Consider the following 11,761-nt stretch of genomic DNA (forward strand, 5'->3'; position numbering starts at 1 on the left):
GCCCTAGGGAGGAGTCCGGGGAGCCGGTGGAGGCGGGAAGGCAGGAGAAAGGGCAGCTGGGATGCGCGCCTACGCTCCGGATCCTTGGGGAGCTGTGTCTCCGCGCTGGGCTCTACGCCGGCCGCGCTGGCTGGGTGACGGCCCTCCAGACCAGCGCGGGTGCCCGCCGGCCAGTCACTGAAGTCTGGGGCAGGAGTCTGCATCCTTCGGAGATTTTAAGACCCTTGGAGGTTGCGGAGGGGAAAGACGGAGGTTGGAAAAACTGCGGGCAACAGGCGGCATGCCACCTCCCAGCCCCACCGTGTCCTCTTGGAAGGGGCCTTAAAGATCATGAACTACAAAAATACAAACCTCTTCCTCAGATGAGGAAACTGAGGCCAAATGGGAGGGCAAGGGAGCGGCTCAGGGCCGCACAGAATCCGTGGTGGAGATAGGTCCGGTGCCCCTTTCCCCTTCACGCTTCACTCCCTCTCTTCCTCGGGAGGTCCCCTCCCTGCTTTCCTTTTGCTTCTAGGCAACAGCTGCTCCCACCCCCAACCTCCCCGGGGACCCTCCAGTCGCCCTCACTGACCCGCGGCTTAGGGTCCGGGAAATTAAACTGCGAAAAGATAAACATTATTTCCAGTCGGCTTTACGGGATTAACGCTTGTAATAAAGAGCATTAGCTGGAGGTTTCTTTCAAGGCGCTCACGACCCCACCCCCTCCTGGGGGGCCAGGTAGACCCCTCTGGAGGCTGCAGAGTCAGGCAGAAGCTTGTTCCTAGGACCTCGAGTTGGGAGTGGGGTCCCAGCTAGCCCTTTTGTGGAGGGGAGAGGCGCCTTTAGCGTCGCACTGAGTCAGAGTTTGAAGATGGGAAACTGAGGGTCAGAGAGCAGGGGCCGCCTAAGCCCGAGGTCACGTGGCTGAGCAGGGACTGGGATGGGGGCGGGGTTGCGGAGGATCTTACCCACACACTGCGGCCAGCTCTTTGGCCTTTTATAGGAACAGTGACACTGGGAAAGGAGGGCCACCTGGGTCTGCCAGCCTTCCCACCCAGGACCTCAGGAGGTGATCTCTTGTCTGAGGGGCCTGGCCTCTCTCCACTTGCCCCAACCCAGAGCAGGAGGCTGTAGCCCAGGGCTGTCCCAAAGATCTGGGCCTGGTTGGCTGGAGACAGTGGAGTGTGAGAAGGGCTGAAAAGAGTCGCTGAAGTCCCAGGACACGACTTTACCATCTCAAGCCCATTCGTACTTGCTATGTGGGCATGGACGAGCCCCTTCCCCTCTCTTAGTTGCCCCAGCTGTAAATACAAGGATGATCTGTCTCTCCTGGTGCTCCATCCTGGTGCTCAGAGCCTGCTCCAGAGCTGATGGGAGCTCCAGGGGGACGGGTGAAGGGCCTGGGAATGGCACGTCTGAGCCTGCGATTATCCCAGCCTCAGGCCCCCAACAGCAATCTGTTCCCACCATCTCCGCCCTCACTGAGAGCGCCTGCAAATCTCCCGATATAATCTCCCAGAATCATATTTTGAATACTGTTTTGATTAAACACCAGAGCCGGGGGAGGGAGGTTGCAGCCCCGCTCTCCTCGGCTGAGCCTGCTGGTACCCACAAACAGCTGGCCTGTGAGCTCTGCACAGAGAATGCCAGTAAATGCAGAACATGACGTTCTGATGTTTGGAGAGCCTGTAGGAGCTGGGCCTCCAAACTCCCTTGATGGCTAAAGCGCCCCTTCCCCCAGCTGGGGAACAAGCACCAGGGGGCTAGATTGAAGGGAGAAGCTGAACAAGGGAGCCCCAGCTTCTTCTTTTACTGTCTTCTTCCTTTGATTCCTCTCCCGCCAGGAGTCACTACATGGGCGTTGGACTCACTAGCTGATCTGTGATCACTTTTGGCTCTAAGATCCTATGACCCTGGTAATGATCAGAAGAGCTTCTGGAGCCTTACCATGTGCCAGCCTCAATGCCATGTCTTTAAATGCATTGACTCATTTACATGTCATAACAGCCCCAGGAAGCATTATACTTACTAGTATGCCTGCCTAATGAATGAGGAAACAAGCTCGGCGAGGTCAAGTAACTCGATGTCAGTTATCCTCCTAGCGAGTAAAGAAGTCACACTCTGAGGATGACAGATTCTTAACTATCAAGCTCTACCGCCAGTGCATTCCATCATTTTAAGATTCTTTTATTCCATTATAAATAAAAGCCTATGTTTCGGAGACTCTAAATGTCCGTGAGTCTATTATTTCATGCCGCTGGAACGCCAGCTTGCCCTCCTTGCTTCTCAGGAGTGTCCAGTGGAAAAAGACTTTTAGTGCTTCCTGGACCTACCGCACATCCTGGCCAAGAGCATCCCCCATCTTTCTCACTGCCCACTGTTCCCTGGGACATGGCTGTCCCATGGTGTCCCAAGGGTGTCCCAACACCCTTGGTCAGTGTTGGGCAAACTTAAGCTCATAGATCGCCACCATCAAAATCAGCCTACACCTGAAGAATCCCACTGGACACTGGGCTGGAAGGTCCACCTTTGTGACAAGCACTGTAGGTGATCTGATGGGCCTCTAACCTGAGTAGCAGTGGCTGAATCTCAAGTGACCAGACCCTAAGCTTGGCACGAGGGCTGAGGACCCCTGCCATTAGGCAAGAGGAAATTGTATGCCAGGAACAGGTGCATCTTCTCCAGGATTGTAATCTGGATTCACATTCGATCTCCTCATCTAGTTCAGCTTCTTTTCGTCTCATTCTGAAGCTCAAAGGCTTGTTGCTGGAGAGGGAAGAGGCGACCCTAAGAGGCTTGCCTCTCCCAGCTGTCTGGAGACAAACTAGGATTTCAGGGTTGGCAGCGTCTTAGGAGCCCCCTGTTCCTCAGCGTGGAGGAGAGTTCTGTCCCCACTCATGAGCATGTCGTGGAGACTCCCTACTCATCTGGGGAAAGCCAACACCAGGAAGGAAGCATTGTGTCTTTTTTTTTTTCTGAGGAAGATTAGCCCTGAGCTAACTACTGCTAATCCTCCTATTTTTGCGGAGGAAGACTGGCCCTGAGCTAAATCCGTGCCCATCTTCCTCTACTTTATACATGGGATGCCTACAACAGTATGGCTTTTGCCCAACAGTCCCATGTCCACACGCGGGTCCGCCGAGAGGCAGAACGTGCAAACCTAACCGCTGCGCCACAGGGCCGGCCACAGCACTGTATCTTAAGCAAATAAAAGAACTGATGGAGGGATGGGCCCCTCTTACTGTCTCCTGATGTCGCCAACTGCAGCCTTGGGGGCACTGGAAAGTTCTTTCTTTTTTGAACCAAATTCATTCTCCATGTAACTTCTGAAATCTGCCTCCTGAGCCCTCTTACTCTCCTCCATGACTCGTTCTTTCTCCAACCCTCTGTGCCTCCTCCTCCCGTCTCCCCCTCAGTGAGACTTGTCTGCCCCTTACTTTGAGATCACAGTAAGAATGGAGTGTAAAGGCCATCTCCCAGTTATGTGGCAGAGACCCTCCTCTCTCGGCGTGGTTTTCTTCATTGAACGTTAAGTTAGAGACAGGGGAGAAGCAGTGACCTGAGTCCTTGGGCAAGGTACCAGATGGCTCTGAGACAGCTTTCCCCTGGTAAGTTAGGATCACATTAAAAGGTGCGGCTCTTTTGTAATTTCTCGAGTTCTCTCACTTAACTGCCATGGGGATAAAGGTTTAGATCAGCGTTACTTGAATTTTGGTCAGTGGCAAACCAACTCGCCGATTTTTGCCAAAAGTTGGAGAGATGTTAAAGACGGAGGCTCCTCCTTTGTGAAAGAGGATTGAAAGAGAGTTGAAAAGGGAACACTTTGGGTCACTCTGAGTCTCAGCGTGATTTGACGCCATGCCCAGCTCACGTCACTGCTGGGACACATTCTACTCTTTGGCCAGCTAATCGGTACGAGTGTAAAGGGTGATGATTATGTATGAGACCATCAGAGATGGATGTCTTCCCTCACTGTCTGGGACTATCTCCAAAATCCAACTTGGTTTTGTTGAAAGCATGAAAGAACCTGTCCTAGAACACTAACGCCAACGACGATAATGACGACGAGTCCAGAGCGGCAGTTCTCCACCGTGTGGTGAGTAAAATCAGCCATGGAGGTGTTTTGTTTGGCTTCGATTTTTAGTCCCAATATCCAAGCTGTATCCCAGACCCATTCAATTCAGTCTCTAGGGGTGGGGCCCAGCAGCATTTCTGGAAACTTCCAAGTGATTCCAATGCTCAGCCAAGGTTGCAAGCCAGTGAATTACAACCAGGTTGTTCCTCTTTCCAGCTCTAGCATTTTCTAGAAGGTGTGTAGGGGTGATGGGTGGGGCTTGGCAGACTGAAAGTCTAGAAGCCTATGGTTCCTCCCTTGAGTCTCTGGATTTCATGTTTTCCCCCTGGTAAAATGGGGTATAATATTTACGTTTTACCATGTGATTTATGAAGGAGCCCCACAGTGGAGGTAATCCTGGACATCAAGGGCAGCGTCAAGCCAGGGGAGACCTCTCTGAGCCCTAGCAGTCCCATTTCCCAGCTGCCTGCACATTGAGTGGAATTGCAGAGGGAGATTCCTCCACGCAGGAGGTCCTAGGCACCTGTGCCAAGTCACTCCTGGGGCAGCCCAGAGGTGGCTCTGAGCAGGGGTGAAAGCCCTTTAGAAGTGTTTCTTGGTGTTCTGCTATGTATTACAGAGGAAAAATCACCCCCAAACTTAATGGCTCGAAACAGCAGCATTCATTGATTTGGGTCATGGACCTGCAATTTGGGTGGGGTTTGGTGGGAACAGTTTGTTTCTGATGCATATGGCATTCGAAGAGGCAGCGTGACTGGAGCTGGAGCGTCTGCTTCCAGGGAGGACCCGGAGTTCCACCCCTGCAGAGGTCCTGCCCTCGCCGTGGGCTCCTTGAGGTTCCTCACATCATGGTGGCTAGGCTTCAAGAGCAGGCGTTCCAAGAGACCTGGGTGCAAGTCACAAGGTTTCTCATAATCTATCCTCAGGAGTCCCAGGACATCACTTCCACTGCATTCTATTGGTCAAGCTAGTCACTAAAGCTTGTCCAGAGTCAAGAGGAGGAGAATTCGACTCTACCACTTAATGGGAGGAGTAACATTGAATTGTAGCCACCTTCACCCAAATTGGGATCATTGCTGAAGGTACAGTTTTGAACACTCTTCCAGACTTTGCTCTCCCATTCAACATGTGGCCTTGGGATTCTGTCTTAGTCAGCTCGGGCGGCCATAACAAAATACCACAGATTAGGGGGCTTAAACAACAGACATTTATTTTCTCGCAGTTCTGAGGCTGGGAAGTTTAAGATTAAAGTGCCAGCGGATTTGGTTCCTTGCAGGAGCTCTCTTCCCGCCTTGCAGATGACTACCTTCTCCTGGTGTCCTCACGTGGTGGAGAGAGGCCTCAACGTTTCTGTCTCTTCTTATAAGGGCACCAGCCCTATTGGATCAGGGTCCCACCCTCACGACCTCATTTGGCCTTTATCCCCTTCACACAGGCCATATCTCTGAATACAGTCCCTGTTTGGGGGTGGGGGGGATAAGGCTTCAACATATGAGCTCTGGAAGGCCATAAACATTAAGTTCATAACAGACTCTAACCCAGAACCCAAGGTGGACAAGGGCAGTTCAGAAGCAGGTGACCAGGAAGAGGGTGCGGACTCTCTGGCCAATGGTCTGGTCCAGCCCTTAGCCCCAGAGGTGCTGGTTGGGCCAGGCGTCTGGCTGTCCATCGTACTCGCCCATCAGTGTCTTGGCCTGGCAGTCGGTGTCTGTAGCCTCAATGTGGAAGATGAAGGCAGTGACACATATTCAAGTGCTGATAAGTGCTTGACACTATATAATTTCATAAAAACTCTCCACTCTATCACCGAGGAAACTGAGTCTTAAGTAAGCGAGGTCCTTTGTTCAAGGCCCAACATCCAGGAACTGGCGGAGTGGGGCTTCCAAGTCAGGTCTGTGCAACCCCAAAGCCCACGCCACCCTCTGAGTGAAGGCAGAAGGAGGCTGAGTGCACCCACTCTGAGATCATACTGCACAGCACAGAGGTAAGAGCGCAGCCTCTGGAACCAGACTGCTAGGGTTTGAATCCCAGCTCGACCACTTACTAGCTGTGTAACCTTAGGTAAGTGACATAACCTGTCTGGATCTCAGTTTCTTCATCTCTAAAATTGGGGTAGGAATAGTACCTGCCTCACAGGGCTGTTGTGAGGATTAAACAGCCACGGAGCACTAGAATGGTGCCCGGCCCATGGTAAGCATTATAGAAAATGCTGGCTGTGACTTCTCTCCTACTCCTGTACCCCAGCTGCCCCACCTGCCTCCCCAGCGAGGCCTGGAGTCACTGCTGTGTCCCCACGCCCAGCAGCCCTGCTGCCTCGTTCATTATGCCAAGTCGATGTCACAGCTCACATGTGTCCCTCTTACCTACAGCAAAGACATGGGGTCATTCACTCGGGTGTCCATTTAGGGAGAAACCTCACCAAGCAGATTTTATGAATCGCTCACACTTCGCCTTATCAAGATTAATGGCACAATTGCCCACGGTCAGTCCTTCTGTGGTCTCAGCTAATGACTTCAGCCCTCAACACGTTTCCTCTGCATTTGCTTCAGAAAATCATTCTGAACAGCAAGACTGCTTTAATAGCCACTTGGTACTAATGATGCCTTTTAAGTGCATAAAGAGAATCTCTAAGTACCAAACGGGAGGCCCATCGACTGGTGACAACAGCTATTGACATTGACATGTGAGGCAAGGTCAGAAAGCTGTGGACCAAGGGGACTATTACTGGGCCTAACAGTGGGGAATTTTTTAGTACATTGGAAAACTCCTCATTTTTCCCTATTGTTCCTTACACAGTCCTACTGGCACCACTTACTGACGCCATTGGCATTTCAGAGCTTATCAGCCTGTACTAGTGTTCATTTCATCTTCAAGATTCAGGCCATAGTCAAACCTGTCCTACTTTTCATTTGATATTTTTCTTTAAATAGACTCACTTTCACATTTTTAAATAAATGGTTTTGAAAAGGAAACGTCGTATTGCTTCCCACTCTTTGTGTCCACCCTTCCCTTACTGCATGGCCACCATGACACACTCAGCTGGTCAAGAGGCAGCTTGGCAGTGTGATTAACAACGTGGACATAGGAGGCAGAGCAAGCTGGGCTCGTATTCCGGCCCCACCACTTCTTCATAAGTAAAATGGGCTAAAGCTAGAACTTAGCTCATGGGATGGAGGTGGAGATGAACTCGGCCGATGCAGATTAAGTGTTTGGCTCAGAGACCGGCACACGTGCTCAGTATGTGTTGGCTATGACAGTATTGACTTGCTCTGCCACAGGCGGGCTCCCTGGGGAAGGGACAAACAGCCTCAGCTTGCCATTCATGTCCCTGCTCTGATCACGATAGAGACAACAGTCCTGAATATCTCATGTCTCTTCGCTGTGAGGGCCCAATTCTGTCAGCAAAGGGCCACTGCCCAAAGATGGAGTCTGGGCATGTGGTGTCACTCTCAGACAGAAACAGTGTTTCACCTCCATGCTGTTCTCCTCCCTCACCCAGGAGTATGTTCTTTTTCATTACCAGCTATTATCTCAACACCAAGCTCCCGTCTCCTAGGGATCCAGGTTTAGTATGTGGTGTCTGTCACCTTATCTAGTCCTTGATGATTTAGCTCCTACTTCCCAGGAGGACTCCAACCTTCCATTTCAATGCATCGGTTCTCGGTCTCACTTTTGGCTCAGTTGTTTGTTGTTGGTGGTTGGTATTTAGGCCCCATCTATGAGGTTGGGGCAGAGCAGTGGGCGAGGCTGCCCTCAGGAAGGGGGTTCCCGAATGTTGGTTGGAGCCAGGAGGGGTGTTGCTGAAGGATGATCCATAAACTTTCAGAGAACAAGAAGAGAGGGGAGGAACGCATGGGGGAGAAGCAGAGGTGGAGCGCCGTTTGGGGGAGGAAATGAAATGAGGACATGAAAATGAATGGGATTGAGGATATCAGCTCAGAGACTTCAGAGGATGAGGGGCAAGTTGTAGGGTGAGCAAGGTTGGGATGCTCAGGAAATTAAGTCCCTAGATGCTGGACATCCAGTGGACTTTGTTCATGTGCAGCACGCCATTTATTGAACACATGAGGCAGAAGGGGTGGGGTATCATTACGTTTTTTTCAAAACTGAATTCTCAAACATACGTTCAAACTGAAGCACAGACGCTTCTAACCCGGGGTGTAGGCGGTACCCCTCTGACTGTGAACAGCGGGAAGCAGGCCCTGGGACCGGTGCAGAAGCTCCTCACACACTCCCTTCCTCGAATTCCCAGCCACTACTCAGCTCCATCCCATAACTGTGACATTTGACATATGACACCCATGAGTTTCACTTGACCCCTTTGTCGGGTGCCATTAAATGGCCCGAAGTTAAAATGTTAATTATCATTAATCATTTTTTATGAAATGGCTTTGCCAAGCCATAAATTCAACAGAGAGAGACCTCTTACATGGAGCTGACAGTTTATGGTATACTGACTGTCAGAGAAGGCACCTGAATTCGTGGATGTTTCTAGAAGTGTAAGTGGCAAGCAGAAAAATGAATGCCTACAGGTGGAATGTGAATGATAGGAAGTGACTGGGGACAAAGAAGAAAGATGATGGGATGCAGTCAGTGGGGGAGGGCCTGTGAACTTAGCCCGGGTGGCAAGGCGTTGGTTCATGCACCTGGCTCCCTACACCAAGCTCTGTGACCGATTCGAGGCAGATGCCCCAAAAACCCAACGCAGAAGAGTGAATGAGTGAGGAAAGGCGGAGGAAGGTCAGAAAAGGAAAAGAGGAAAGGGGCAAGAGAGGAAGAAGTTTTACAGAAAGCTGGAGAGTAAACCAAAGGCATGTGAGGAGAAAAGAGCTCAAAGTTCTGCCCTTGAGTTCCAGATCCCGGGAACCTCGGTATTTATGCCTATGGTCACTGATTTTTGGCTAGATACGCTAAAGTGTGATTTGCTGTCTCATTCCTGTTCAAGAAAAACCTGCTCGTAGTTAACATTAAACTTAAACACAACATTTGCACTTAAACGTTTGTTAGGAGGGTAGATCTCACGATGTGTTCTTATCACAAAACAAAAAGAAACAAATGAAAAAAGGGACACAAGGAAACTTTGGGAGGTGTCAGCTATGTCTGTTACCTTGAATGTGGTAGCGGTTTCACGAGTGTCTGCATATGTCCAAACTCATCAAATTGTGTACGTTAAATATGTGCAGGTTTCTGTGTATCAGTTGAACCTCAATAATGCTGTTAAAAACAATCTTTTCGTAAGTACAAACATGCCTAGAAAAATAGATTGCAAGATCATGTGCTGAAACGTGAGCAGTGGTTACCTCTGGAAGATGAGATCATGGATATTTTAGTTTTTCTTGTTTCTACATTTTTGTATTTCTAAATTTTCTGCAAGATTGTGCTTTATAATGAAAAATACATAAATCTACATGTGTGTGTGTATGCATGTGTGTGTATGTCTACAAATGTGAACAATGAGAGATAGAAAGAAAGGATCGTCGTGCTCCCTGGGGCTGTCCTGTTGCGGTGGGTGACAGGAGGGGACCCATTTTTTTTGGATCCATTACTTTGGGCTCAGGAAGTCTCCAAGAGAAGGAACACTTGAGGCCGTGCAACACCCAACGTCAGGCTCCTTGACTGCGGGCCTTGCTGGGTGACCAGGTGCTGCAGTGGCTTAAAGACATTCCGGAATAATCCCTGGGTGAAGACATTCAGAAACAAGAACGCCTTCCTGGAACCCACAGGTGGGCTTCTGGGGCCCTGTGAACCCCCCAAAACTGTCTGCAGAGCTGTGAGTCCACTTGCTGTGTTCTGGGCAGAGACCATCAATACTTTTCATCAGCTTCTTCAAGAGGGGCTGATGACCTCCTAAAAGGTCCTCTTCTCTAGACCAGAGGGTGCATATCACTGTTAGCAAAAACTTTGCAAAGGTGCGCCCCAAATATGGGTGTGTTTGTTTACAAATTACATGCATATACTATGGTATAAATACATACAATAGAAATATATACAAAATGTTCATTTTAAAAAAGATAGAAAGTAAGTGGAAGTTCTAATAGTTTTGTCTCTAATACTTTTGTCCCTGGAAAGCACTGATCACTCTGGGAGAAAGCCACCTCTAGCATCAATGTAGAGCTCTCCGTCTCACCACTCCCCAGTCAAACTACCCCACGCTAGAGGTTGCCAAGGTCCACGAGCAGGGAATAATTTGACATCGATGAAACACTCCACAGCATCGTGAAGACACTAATGCACTTCCTCCTGCCATTGTTTTTCTAGTACCTGCAGCTTCTTGGCTGAAGTATTCACACCTCCAAAGTTGCACCACGTTCTCAGCTCTAAATTCAAACAGCAGTGATTTTACTTTTAAGGTTTAACGTAACCAAATAGATGGGGGTCACAGCATGGACGGTCAGCCAGAGTACGTTTACCTCATCTCCACTCTGAAATGACCGTGGCTCTCACCCTTCTGACATATGGTAGGTCTCTGTTAATTTCAGACCGTCAGAGAGGCACTAAAAGTTTCAGGCCATCCCTCCATACGTCACCACCAAATGGAAACGCACAGAGATGTTAGCAGATCAGGTTGATTTGGACCCACCTTTGCTTAGGGACTTCTCTGGGCTTTGTGTTTTGAGGTTTCATTTCCTCTAGGATTCTGGTACCCCCCCCCCTTAGGGAGCAAGAGAGGAATGAAATCTGGCTGACTTTCATTATTTGTATTTCTATTTGTTTTTGGTGAGGGTCTGATACAAATTTACATCTTGTGTGGGGAGGCTTCTTATAATTGATAAAGCTCTTTCAAATTCAGGATTCGGGTTGGTTCTCTCCCCAACCATGGGATGTAGGCATTGGTATGCACTGCCCAGATCCCCCCTCAGGACTGAGGCACTCCCCCCAGCTGCTGGCAGTGTTGGCTGCTGATAGCTCTCAGCTGTCAGGGTCAAGCTCCTCCCCAGGGAATATGCACCCAAATACTGGTCTCTAAAGGAGGAGTTACAAAGGCTTGGCCACCTTGCCCTAATTTGGGACATCTCTAAAAGTCCATCCCAGGTCCCCGTGGAATCAGCTGAGGTCCTTGTTTCAACCACATCACAATTCAATTTCTCCTTCTGCCCAGCCCTGCTTCCTTTACTCTCCGTAGGTCAGGGGCACCCCCCTACAAAGCTCAGAGTCTCAGAGTCTGCTTCCTGGGGAACCTGCCCTAAACAGTTTACCTTCTTTACAGGTGAGAAACTGAGGCCCAGGAAAGTGAAAGGATTTCTTCAAGGTTCCACGGTAGTGGAATCAGAAGTCAGGACTGGAATTCAGGTCTCTTGACTCTGTTTTCATGCTCTTCTACGAGAATAGCATGTGGTGGTATGTGGCAGGACTCCATCTGGAGCCTTGGGAAGCCACAAAAGTATCCACTGTCACTCACATATGATCCTGAGCATGTGTCATCCTTCACAAGTAGGGTTTCGTCTCACTCCATCTTTCTTTGAAAAATTTACGTTTAATTGCACAAGTGATATATGAATGCATTCTTCTTATTAAAATAAAGTAAAACACGTCAATCAACACTAAAATCTCAGTGTTAGTCTGGGTAAAACTAGTTCCTAGCACAGATAAACAGCAAGTCTCAGAGGTTTCACAGAGTCGAAGCCTATCTTTTGCTCTCAGAAGTGCAATCCAGTGTTCCTGATCTGCGGGGCAGCTGTCTCCCCACAGAGAGGTCCAGGAACTTAG

This window comes from Equus asinus, chromosome 28 (genome assembly GCF_041296235.1).
Source record: "Equus asinus isolate D_3611 breed Donkey chromosome 28, EquAss-T2T_v2, whole genome shotgun sequence".
NCBI lineage: Eukaryota > Metazoa > Chordata > Mammalia > Perissodactyla > Equidae > Equus > Equus asinus.